This window comes from Anolis carolinensis, chromosome 1 (assembly GCF_035594765.1).
Source record: "Anolis carolinensis isolate JA03-04 chromosome 1, rAnoCar3.1.pri, whole genome shotgun sequence".
Classification (NCBI taxonomy): domain Eukaryota; kingdom Metazoa; phylum Chordata; class Lepidosauria; order Squamata; family Dactyloidae; genus Anolis; species Anolis carolinensis.
In genome coordinates, this window is record NC_085841.1 from 309,156,947 (window position 1) to 309,169,783 (window position 12,837).

The following is a 12,837-nucleotide window of genomic DNA, read 5'->3' on the forward strand; positions in this document are numbered from 1 at the left end:
ATTTCTGAGAGTTGAAGTTCAAAACAACTAGAGGACCAAAGGTTGGGAATAATACTAATACTATAATAATAATAATTTTTATTTGTATACCCCGCCACCATCTCTCCGGAGATACTCAAGCAACCACTAGTCTAGAGCAACCTTTGTCAACCTTTTTACTCCAGGAACCCTTGAAATAATTTTCAAGTGTCAGGGAACTAAGGAATAAAAAATATTATATCCATAACTCAAAAAATGTTTATTTTTTTAGATCATGATTTCTTGTGGAATCCCTAGCAACCTTTCAAAGGGACCCTGGTTGAGATAGCCTGGTCTTCACATTTCCTGCTATGCTAGAATTGGGGATTATACTACATGATGTGTTAAAAGTGTAGTGTGCAGCTAAGTGCTCCTCATTACATTTTTACTTTCAAATAAGCAGATGGAACTGCTATTTAATCCCCTGAGTGGATGATTCCTAACTACCACCCTCTTGCATAGCATCTTTAAAGAGAGGTAAAAGCTTCATTTGGCACCAATAGCAGGATTTCAGTACTTCCCATCCACATTAGAGGTACATTCTGGGAAAGGAGTGATTAAGGATGGAAGGTTTAAGCCTTTCTGAACAGGAGACCTTCCTTCTTGCTTGAAAATAAACAGGAAAGAGGGGTTCAGTCACTGTGTATTGAATATATTGTGTTAACTTAGCCATGAGGTTTTTCAGTTTTCAGACCTCAGAACATTGTGTCTGCTCATATATTTTTGCTTGTGTCACAGGTTTGAAAAATGAGGTCTGGCATGATACAGTTTTTTTGCCTGGCGATTTTCATGGCATGGTTAGATTGAAAATTGTATTCAATAGATTATATAAAGTATTTTAAAGTATGTTGTACAAAATTAAATGCAGTTAATGTCTCACTGTAATTTGCTCTCCTTGACAGTTAATAGTTATATTTATAAAGCACTTGATTCACTTTTGTTTCAAAAGTTTCAGTTTAAGCTTGTAAGTAACAACACATTGAAAATAACAATTGTCGGTAACACTTTCCTTAAAAAATAAGATGTGAACAATATGTAAAATTTAATTTAGCAATCTATAATGTTAATTTTGTTTTGACTGTTATTAGTAATGTTGACTTGCTATTCTAGAACATAACATACGGTCATGTTTTAGAAAAGTTGGATCTTTTATAGTATTCATAAAGGTTTAAAAAATAACCTATAAATGAAATATTGTTGTTTGACATATTACATTATTATTAATGAAAACAATTATGACTGTATCAAGCTCTGCTCAATATACTGTAATTCAATAAGGTTTTTGCTATTTGGAGTTTTTCAGTATTATTTGTGTGATATGTTTAATATATTCCTGCTGCGAATCATATTTTCCTGATGTTTAAGCCTCTGCTGGATTTAATTGATTTATTTTTCTGCTTTTGATCTCATCTGTGTAAATTCTTAACTGTACAAAGATCCCACTTGGCCACCACGCTCACCAAGAGATGCAACAAAAGCAAAACATTCCCATCACATGCACCAGCTGTGGCATGTTCCTCTTTTTCACACAAAAACTAGACAACTACATCTGCTCCAAATGCAAACAGATGACTCTGATGGAGCAGAGGATCCAACAGCTCGAGCACCGTATTAAGACCCTTAAGGACATTCAGGCACTCGAGCTCTTCTTGGACACTGCACAACACGCTGCTGTAGATCAGCAGCCTGCATCACACCAACACCACCAAGACCATGATCAGGAACCTTATGGGGAGATCAACTCAAAGGTAGACAACCCTCAGGCTTGGAAGGAGGTCACCCATAGAAGGAGACGCAGGACCAGGCAGCCTCCACAGAACTCCTCTGCTCAGCTGCATTTACACAACAGATTTGAAATTCTTACATCATTAACATACAATCAGGAAACACATCTTGTGGAGGACCACAGTTTCTTAGATACCACTCAGTGGACCATCCTGGATCAATGCGCAGGGGATAGCCCTGACAGGGACAGTGCATCACCACAGTCACACTTATGTAATCATGCAAATGCTCCATCCCCAATCATAGACCAGGAGCAACAGGAACATCCTTGGGAGAGTAATGGGCTCTCGGATGTATCTCAATGGATTGTCATTGATGAATGCACTGGGGATGTTGAGGAGGAGGACAACACTTTACACCTACATGATTCACTTCAACAGGAACACTCTTCAGGGGACATACACACTGTCTTGCACAAAAGGGACCCTGTCAATCCTCAAAGGAAACAGGTCTTGGTAGTAGGTGACTCCCTCCTTAGAGGAACGGAAGCCATCATTTCCAGACCGGATGGGATGGCTCGAGAAACATGCTGCCTCCCGGGGGCAAAAATACACCATATCACTCAGAGGCTCAGCAGGCTCCTAAAGCCCCATCACCCTCCCCACCTTATGTTGATTCATGTAGGTACCAATGACACCGCTAGGCATACTTTTCAAAAGATCACAAATGATTTTCGAGCTCTGGGAACAAAGCTAAAACTGTATAATGTACATGTGATCTTTTCATCCCTCCTCCCCGTTGTAGGACATGGCTCTACAAGGGCCGGAAAAATAGTACAGGTCAATAACTGGCTCAGAAAATGGTGTCAAGAGGAGCATTTTGGCTTCCTTGACCATGGTCTACTCTTCCAAGAGGATGGACTACTGGCAAGCGATGGGGTGCATCTCACACAAGTAGGAAAACATCTTTTTGCACACAGACTCACAAACCTCATCAGGCGCACTTTAAACTAAATCCACTGGGGGAGGGGAACAACAGCCTGGCGAACACTATATTACCCACGACCACAGGGAACCGCCGTAAGGCTAAACGGAGGGCTGCACAAACACAGCAAGGACCAAGTACAGAGAGCACAATAATCCCAAATAAACAGTTCGAGGGGAGGTCACAGGGGCTTACATGTCTTTACACTAATGCTCAGAGCATGGGAAATAAGCAAGACGAACTCCAACTCCTAGCACAGCACCACACATACGATGTCATAGGCATCACTGAAACCTGGTGGGATGACTCCCATCACTGGAATTTAACCATTGAGGGCTATAACCTCTTTCACAGAAATAGAACAAAGGGGAGAGGAGGGGGAGTAGCTTTATATGTCAAAAACAGTTACGTTGCAGAAGAAATGCAAGACTGTAATCCGGGAAACCAGCTTGAAAGCATCTGGATAAGAATCAAGGGAACCGGGACTCAAAAAGATCTTGTCGTGGGTGTCTACTACAGACCTCCGAGTCAGGATGAAGGACTTGATGAAGCCTTCTGTCAACAGCTGACCAAACAGGCACAAAGAAGAGATATAGTAGTCATGGGCGATTTCAATTATCCCGATATCTGCTGGAAAACAAACTCAGCCAAGAGTACAAAGTCCAACAAATTCCTCACTTGCCTTGCAGATAATTTTATGGTCCAGAAGGTAGAAGAGGCAACAAGGGGATCAGCAACTCTTGATCTAATCTTAACAAATGTGGAAGACCTGATCAATACAGTTGAAGTGGTTGGATCCTTAGGGGCAAGTGACCATGTGCTCCTGCAGTTTGCAATACAAAGGAATGCTGAAACTAAGACAAGTCAAACACGCATTCTGGACTTTAAGAGAGCTGACTTCCAAAAAATGAAGGAATTACTGAGCGGCATTCCATGGACGCCGATATTAAAAAACAAGGGAGTTAAGGATGGATGGGAGTTTTTCAAAAGTGAAATACTCAAGGCGCAAATGCAAACAGTGCCAACAAAGAAGAAAAATAAGACAAGTGCAAAGAAGCCAGAATGGATGTCCAAAGAACTTCTAACTGAGCTAAAGCTCAAAAGTGACATGCACAAGAAGTGGAAAAGGGGAGAAATCACCAAAGAAGAATTCAAACGTATAGCCAACTCCTGTAGGGAAAAGGTTCGCAAGGCTAAAGCGCAAAATGAGCTCAGGCTTGCCAGGGACATAAAAAACAACAAAAAAGGTTTTTTTGCTTATGTTGGTAGAAAAAGGAAGAAAAAGGAGGCGATAGGGCCACTGCAAGGAGTAGATGGGGTGATGGTGACAGGGGATAGGGAAAAGGCAGAACTGCTTAATGCCTTCTTTGCCTCGGTCTTCTCACAAAAAGAAAGCCATCTTCAACCTCAGCAACATGGAATGGACGAAGGATTGGGGGAAATCCAACCCCAAATAGGGAAACAAGTTGTCCAGGAACACCTGGCCACTCTAAACGAATTCAAGTCCCCAGGGCCAGATCAGCTACATCCAAGAGTATTGAAGGAACTAGCGGAAGTTATTTCAGAACCACTGGCAATCATCTTCGAGAGTTCTTGGAGAACAGGAGAAGTCCCAGCAGATTGGAGGAGGGCGAATGTGGTCCCTATCTTCAAGAAGGGAAAAAAGAACGACCCAAACAATTACCGTCCGGTCAGCCTCACATCAATACCAGGCAAGATTCTGGAAAAGATCATTAAGGAAGTGGTCTGCAAACACTTAGAAACAAATGCGGTCATTGCTAATAGTCAACACGGATTTACCAAAAACAAGTCATGCCAGACTAATCTGATCTCTTTTTTCGATAGAGTTACGAGTTGGGTCGATACAGGGAATGCCGTGGATGTAGCATATCTAGATTTCAGTAAGGCCTTCGACAAAGTCCCCCACGACCTTCTGGCAAACAAACTAGTAAAATGTGGGCTAGACAAAACTACGGTTAGGTGGATCTGTAATTGGCTAAGCGAACGAACCCAAAGGGTGCTCACCAATGCGTCGTCTTCATCATGGAAAGAAGTGACAAGTGGAGTGCCGCAGGGCTCCGTCCTGGGCCCGGTTCTGTTCAACATCTTTATTAACGACTTAGACGAAGGGTTAGAAGGCACGATCATCAAGTTTGCAGATGACACCAAACTCGGAGGGATAGCTAACACTCCAGAAGACAGGAGCAGAATTCAAAACGATCTTGACAGACTAGAGAGATGGGCCGAAACTAACAAAATGAAGTTCAACAGGGACAAATGCAAGATACTTCACTTCGGCAGAAAAAATGGAAATCAAAGATACAGAATGGGGGACGCCTGGCTTGACAGCAGTGTGTGCGAAAAAGATCTTGGAGTCCTCGTGGACAACAAGTTAAACATGAGCCTACAATGTGATGCGGCAGCTAAAAAAGCCAATGGGATTTTGGCCTGCATCAATAGGGGAATAACGTCTAGATCCAGGGAAGTCATGCTCCCCCTCTATTCTGCCTTGGTCAGACCACACCTGGAATACTGTGTCCAGTTTTGGGCACCGCAGATGAAGGGAGATGCTGACAAGCTGGAAAGCGTCCAGAGGAGGGCAACTAAAATGATTAAGGGTCTGGAGAACAAGCCCTATGAGGAGAGGCTTAAAGAGCTGGGCATGTTTAGCCTGCAGAAGAGAAGGCTGAGAGGAGACATGATAGCCATGTACAAATATGTGAGGGGAAGTCATAGGGAGGAGGGAGCAAGCTTATTTTCTGCTGCCCTGCAGACTAGGACACGGAACAATGGCTTCAAACTACAGGAAAGGAGATTCCACCTGAACATCAGGAAGAACTTCCTCACTGTGAGGGCTGTTCGGCAGTGGAACTCTCTCCCCCGGGCCGTGGTGGAGGCTCCTTCTTTGGAGGCTTTTAAGCAGAGGCTGGATGGCCATCTGTCGGGGGTGCTTTGAATGCGATTTCCTGCTTCTTAGCGGGGGGTTGGACTAGATGGCCCTTGAGGTCTCTTCCAACTCTACTATTCTATGATTCTATGATTCTATGATTCTATGATTCTGTCTTTTATTTATAATTTTATTGTATGACACCTTGGGAGTTGTTATAGCATGATGAATAAGCTTTAAAATATATAAACACATCGTTTGGTATACACATAGAATCTGTGCCAACTTTCTGCTCATTAGATTGAATGCACAGAGGTTGAATACAATTGTGTCATTCACTGGTGTATATGAGGATCTGTGTGGCAGAATGTAGGATTTGTAGATACATGATTAGTAGGAGCCCTGCCGCTATTTTAACTGCCACATCAGAAGCTATGGTCTTGCTTGTATATAGAAATTAGCTCTGGATGAACTTTTGGAACAGATTGCTGAGACAGGGACCGTTATCTGGGGAATACTTCACAGTACATGCTATAGTGATGAAGGGGCTTGTTAGCTGTAGGATTTGGGAAATGTCTCAAGAAGGAATGGTGCCTGTTGAAAGTCAGGAATTAAGCATTTCCTTCTTCTAGGCGGATTAACATTCAGGTTTAGTGCCTTTCCACATTCCCATCTTGCTCACACCTGTTGGAACCAGGTATATTCACTAAATATTCACCAAATTAGAACTGATATGAGGAAGAAAAAAATCTTAGTTTATAACAGCTTATAGTTGCCGCTTTTCTTCTGACAGTAGTACGAATGTACCTTGCACAGTTCCTCTTCCATATACTTTTGCTGTGTCGGGTGGAGGAGATGGTATTAAATCCTGGGTTTTAAATAAAACCTGTGCTTTTCTTAGACAATATCAGAATTCCGTAATGGTCTTGAGATATGTCCCAATGAGAAATGTTGTCCTTGAATAATGCCTTGATAGCTTTTTATGACTTATTGGGCCCTTCCGTGGATCACAATTACAGTATTCCCCAAGTATTCTGCCACCTCTTCCACTGTGTGAAGAAATGTTCTGAACATCATATTCCATTTCACATAGGCCAGATAGCAGCTTCTCCTGTTATCCCTTAGGCCTCTTTTGCTTGGTGCTCCTTCCTTCTTGCATGAGTCTTACTTTGCTTTGGGGAGAAAAGCACAGGAAGGAGAGCTGCTGTTATGGCCTTCCTGCCTTCAATTGAATATTTGAAGAATCCCTCAAGGTTTATTCTGAGTATGCAGACTTAATGCATAGAGATACAATGCATTTCTTGTACAGGCACACAAGGCTATACATCTATCCCTTAAAAATATATCATTGTGTAGGAAGAGTTGGCTTCTGTCAGTCTGGTCCGTAGATTATTAGGAAAACTTACAGCAGTAAGGTTATTATCTAGTATTATTTTGGAGAGAGAATGATCTTGAATGCATTATAGTTTGTATATATAAATTCATCTAGAAAAAAAGAATTATACAAACTTCTGATTTACATTTCCAGTTCTACAGAGATACTCATTTTTCACATATATTGCCCATGTCTTTTTCATTTTTGTAGCAATTCTCTCTTGCTATATTAAGCACATGTATTCATTGCTTACATATTTTTGCCCATTTCCTACCAAGTCCTACTGTGAGTGGAAGGGTAATAGCCTTACTGCTTATCATATAAACCTTGTAGGGATTTATGGTTTATGGACCTATCTTTTATTGCTTTGAACCTCCTGAAATGTAACAGATTTCAATTAAAAAAAAGTCAATATAGAAAGCAACTGGATGAATTAATGATGTAGAAAAGCAATCCCTGAATAAATTCTAATCTGCCCATCTAGGAGATCAAAGTGAAATTTCTTCTGTATGGAAAGCAGTAAATATTTTCTGTATGTGAATAAACAACCAAATTCATTATTCAGATGCCACAATGTTAATACCGTATGTTTATTGTTCAAGTCAAGAAACGTTTCGATCTGGATCTCTACACAGGCATACCTTGATTAAATAAGTAGATGTGTTCCTGGGCATTGCCTTAACAAAAACTTTCATATCACATGCAGAAAATAACATTGAAAGAGATAGGTTGCTACGCCACAAAAACAATAGCAGTTTGAATGTTTCAACAAACCTTTTATTTAGAACTAAAGATATGTGCATGTAAAATGAAAAATCCAGTTCAGGTATGCACTGCATGAGTAAATAAAAACATCTGGAGTCTCCTATAGACCATTTGAAGACTTCTTCCAAAATGAATTGAGGGATGGATTTTTTTCTTTCTTTCAACAGTTCACTTTTACAATAATTTCTATAGTGGTGGCCAAACATATAGATCTATGTTGTTTTTAAAATATTGGGATAGTTGGTTAGGTTTATCCCCTTTCTTATATTTTGTTTTCCTGGTCACACGTGTTCAGAAAGGGATGCCAAAGGCATGTTCGTTATTTTAAGGATGCATACATGGGACAACATAGACTCTGTTTTGCCTTGTAGTGATCTTTGGAGCTATTCCAGTGAATATGCTGCCTTGGAGTTTGGTGGAGTCTCCTCCTCAGGAGCTCCTTAAACAGAGGCCGTATGACCACGTGTTGGGGTGCTTTGATTGTGCATTACTGCATGACAGGAAATTGGACTGGATGGCTATGTGGTCTCTTTCAACTCTATGATTCTGTATTGTTCTCCCGGTGAATATATTTACCTATATATGTAACTGATTTTACAGACAGTTGTCAATACCATTCTGGCACTTAGGATATACATTTCCTCCTATAGACTTTCTCTGTTATTAGTTTAAAAAAATCTGAACTTGGCACTAGCTTAAGTATGGTAACTTGCAATATTTCATTGCTTGTTCGAGCTCTCAACAAATTAATAATTCTTACAGTAATATTAATTGTATTACTGCAACAATTGTTCTGATTGACATCAGACGGAAGTACCTCCTACTCTGAGATAGACTGTGGTGCATCTTCTCCTGAAGAGGACCTTCCTGGATGCAATTGTATAAGAACAACAGCACCTCCTGGGCAAAGTGCTTTAGTATGCCCTAGCTGGACTTCAGACTTTTTTGGAGGTATCAGATTGCCCTGGCTCATTTCAGTCTGGTTTAAGACAAGATGTGGTGCTGGAATTCTCTTATTTACTCTTAACAATGTACATGACGGAGAGGCAGGGGAATAATATTATACCATTTTGATATTACTAGATCTTTTGGTAGCTTTTGATACTATTGTTCACAGTATCTTATCAGATAGACTTTATCAAATGGGGATACACAACACTCTTACGATATCTACAAGGAGGTTCAAGAGAGTGGCATTGGGGGATTCTTGCTCAACCCATGGCTACTAAGGAATGAGTTGCTGCAGATGGTTTTGTTCAACTAACATGTTTGTATGTACACTAGAGTCTCACTTATCCAAGCCTCGCTTATCCAAGCTTCTGGATTATCCAAGCCATTTTTGTAATCAATGTTTGCAATATATCATAATATTTTGGTGCTAAATTCGTAAATATAGTAATTACAACATACCATTACTGCGTATTGAACTACTTTTTCTGTCAAATTTGTTGTATAACATGATGTTTTGGTACTTAATTTGTAAAATCATAACCTAATTTGATGTTTAATCCCTCCTTATTATCCAAGATATTCGCTTATCCAAGCTTCTGCCGGCCTGTTTAGCTTGGATAAGTGAGACTCTATTGTTGTTTTAGATTCTCTTAAGTACTTCAGTGCTTACCTGGAAAAATGTTGAATCTATATATATAAAAGAGTGATGGCATCAGGGCAGCGGACAAAACAACAAAACTACAGGTCCCCCAACCTCGAAATTTGACAACACAACCCCTCATCCACGGCTCTAGGTTGATACAACAAAAAAGAAAAGAAAAATAAAGTCCTAATTAGAGGGAGAGCAATAATTGTTTTTATCCAATTGCTGCCAGTTAGAAGGCTAAATAAGTAATAAAACAGAACAATACAATCTCTAAAATCAGAACACTAAATAAAGAACAACACTCTGAAAACAGTGGAATTCCACCCAGGAAACCATCAGGGCCAGCTAACACCTCCCAACAAAGTATTCCCATCACCAAAGTCTGCCAAATCCTCTGTTTTCTGAGGGCCACAGACAGTAGAAGCACATAAAATATCTCAAACACCACTCTGAAAACAAGGGAATTCCAGACAGGAAACAATCCGGGCCAGCTAACACCTCCCAACAAAAAATTCACTCAGGGAGGAAACAGCCAGGCTTTAAAGCTGCAAGGCTAATCGTTTTCCCTAATTGCAAGCATTCATACTTGCTTCCAAAAAAACCAGAAAGATTGTATATTCACAAGCTTTAGGAAATAATATCCCCTAATAGCGCAGCGTGTTAAAGCGCTGAGCTGCTGAACTTCTGGACTGAAAGGCCACAGGTTTGAATTGGGGGAACGGAGAGAGCCCCCACTGTTAGCCCCAGCTTCTGCTAACCCAGAAGTTCGAAAACATGCAAATGAGAGTAGATGAATAGGTACCGCTCCGGTGGGAAGGTAACGGCGTTTCATGCAGTCATGCTGGCCACATGACCTTGGAGGTGTCTATGGACAATGTCGGCTCTTCGGCTTAGAAATGGAGATGAGCACCAACCCCCAGAGTCAGACACGACTGGACTTAATGTCACCTTTACCCTTTACCTTAATTACCACCAATTCCTCAATACTTTATTTCCCATACCACCAGACTTTGCCACAGCAACGCGTGGCCGGGCACAGCTAGTATTTCCTATGGGTGTTTCTGGAGTAGGTCATGTTGTGATATAAATGGATAGCTGATTTTTAGATGATCATATAGAACTATATATTACAGGCATAATTTTCAGCCTCAATGCTCTTCTCACATCTCTTGTCTATCATTCAATTGTGTGACCTTTGGAAGCTGTCGCATACTGATTTAGATTGTGCCATGTAGCTCAACAGTGTCATTGTTGACACTGGCTTGCAGGCACTCCCCAGGATTTTAGAGTGCAGACTTTTCCAGCCCCATCTTGAATCACCAGGGCATAAACCTGAAGTCTTTGGCAGTGTATTACTATGACCTCTTTCCTTATATTTTAGAAATGTCTTAGGGAACTGCAAAGGCACCCAAACTGTATCTTTTAAAATCTTATTGAACATGGTTTACAGTATAAGAATGTCATTATCAATATGGATCATTTAAATGTCATGGTGGTGTGGATGTTCCTGTGCAGACTATATGCCACACTATTAATGATACAGTATATCAACATTGAGGGGAAAGTGTCATTAAGATACCTTAAACAAAAAGTTAGGAAGATTTCTTGTGTCTCAAATTTAGCTGAATGTCATATTCTAGAAAGTTGAGTTGCACACAAAATCAGTCTTGACAAGTTAGATATAGTGTGGAATAACTGAATGTCTTGTAAAGTCCAACCATATCAGTACCAGAAGAATGTGGCTGATTAGGATTGAGTCTTAAAAGTTAAAATTTAGCATGAAGTAAGAAAAACCTGTCACATTGTTATAAAACAAATTCTTGCTCTTTTCTCACCTCTTTCTTCTTCCATTCCCTTCTTATTTATAGCTGGAGTGTATCATGGATATGGTGCAGTGATGCTGACAAAAGAAACGGCAGCTTCAAAACTATGCCAGTGAATGATTAAAAGAATCACTTGCGGTAAGAATGTAAACATTGAAGCAGCAAATTATTCAAAAACAGTTTTCAGAAAAATTGTGTTTGTAGCGGTATACAGTAGATTGCACCAGTGCCTCAACGTTTGTGTTTATGGTTAGCCTTGATTTTTTTATTTTTTGAATGAAATGAGGAAGGGGCGACAATTTCAAGTTGGGTGAAGCATTGCAGAGAGATTTTTGAAGAAGAAACAAGATTCTCAGCAGTGTTTAAAGCTCTGCTCTTAGATGTAGATAAGGCTATGATAAAGTGAAGTATTCTAAAAGCATTGTTGTGGTTTTTTTAAATTTTACTACCTACCTAAGGTATTTATTATCACTGCCAAATAGTTAGATATACACATTTTCAAAAATATAAAGCAGAGGACTTTGCACATTGTCATGCATACCTATTTTAGAAGTCTTCTTCAGTGTTCATTATTTATTGCTGGAATCCTATCCATTACATAGAAACATGTGTATGTGCAAGTAAGAATCCTTCTGTGGTTATGAGATATCCTTTGAGTTATACATTGGAGGGGGGGGGGAATGCTGGTAAACTTGTATTACTGCCTAAACTTCAGTGAAGTTACTTCATTGTTTATGGATAAAAAAAAAGAATGCTTCCCAAGTGGATTGGCCTGTTGCAGGAAAAGCATACAAGTATCTTGACACACCTTAAAGTATAACAAATGTTTTTTTTTTCTGCAAAGGTTTTTGTTTACTTTAAGATTTGTGAATATTCAACCATTTACAGTGATTCATGTTTGGAAGATTCACCATGGTAAAATCTAAGAAAAATAATTGAACTGCATCAAATGTACCTGATTATATGAGAAGAGACTGTTGGTATGAATCCAGAAGACTTCCCTCATGTTCTATCATTGTCCAGTGAGTGTAGATGTAAATGAAGAGAAGCACCATTTGTAGTTAGAGGAATGAGCACTTCTTTACTGCCTAGTAGACTTTACTTAGAAGGAGGCACAGTTGATAGCAGAAGAGTTAAGTTTATGGAGCAGGAGTATTTGGTTGATTGCTGTTCACATAACTTTCACATTTCTGATTAAGCCACTGAGTGAATACTTGTATAATTCTTCAATAAAGTGAGACGAAATAACTCAGCACTTTTAGGTTCTTATACTGACTGAAATTATCCCTAATATGTGCACACTAAATTTCTCTAGCTAAATTAATTTATAGTAGCTTTATATGCTTTCAGAGTAAAATAATGTGGAGTCTGTGATGTTGACTATAAAGTTATATATGGCTTGAGCCAAGACTTATCTGAAAGATGTGGTGTCTTACATGAACTTGAACTTGTATGATTTTTGGGTTCTTTTAGGGAAGGCCTTATGTTAGCTTCACCACCATCAAAAACATTGTGAAGATTAGTGAGAGGACCTTCCAGACTTTTTGCTATCCAATGAAGACATTTTGATTTTAGACATAGAAAAGAGCAAAATCTTTATTGGCCTACTGAAATGCATAATGCCAGCGTTTGAAGCTTCACTGACTTTAACATCAGGCAAACA

At 39.8% G+C, this 12,837-nt stretch overlaps 1 protein-coding gene across 4 annotated transcripts in view; it reads left to right on the forward strand.

Annotated features, from left to right (window-relative positions):
* The window catches only part of sipa1l1 (signal induced proliferation associated 1 like 1), a 197,508-nt gene that overhangs the window by 25,868 nt on the left and 158,803 nt on the right, over positions 1–12,837 (forward strand). For all 4 annotated transcript variants that reach the window (XM_008103800.3, XM_016991867.2, XM_003214519.4 and 1 more), the window contains exon 2: positions 11,220–11,312. The gene's annotated coding sequence lies outside the window, so the exon portion shown is untranslated. The remainder of the gene's footprint in view (positions 1–11,219; positions 11,313–12,837) is intronic.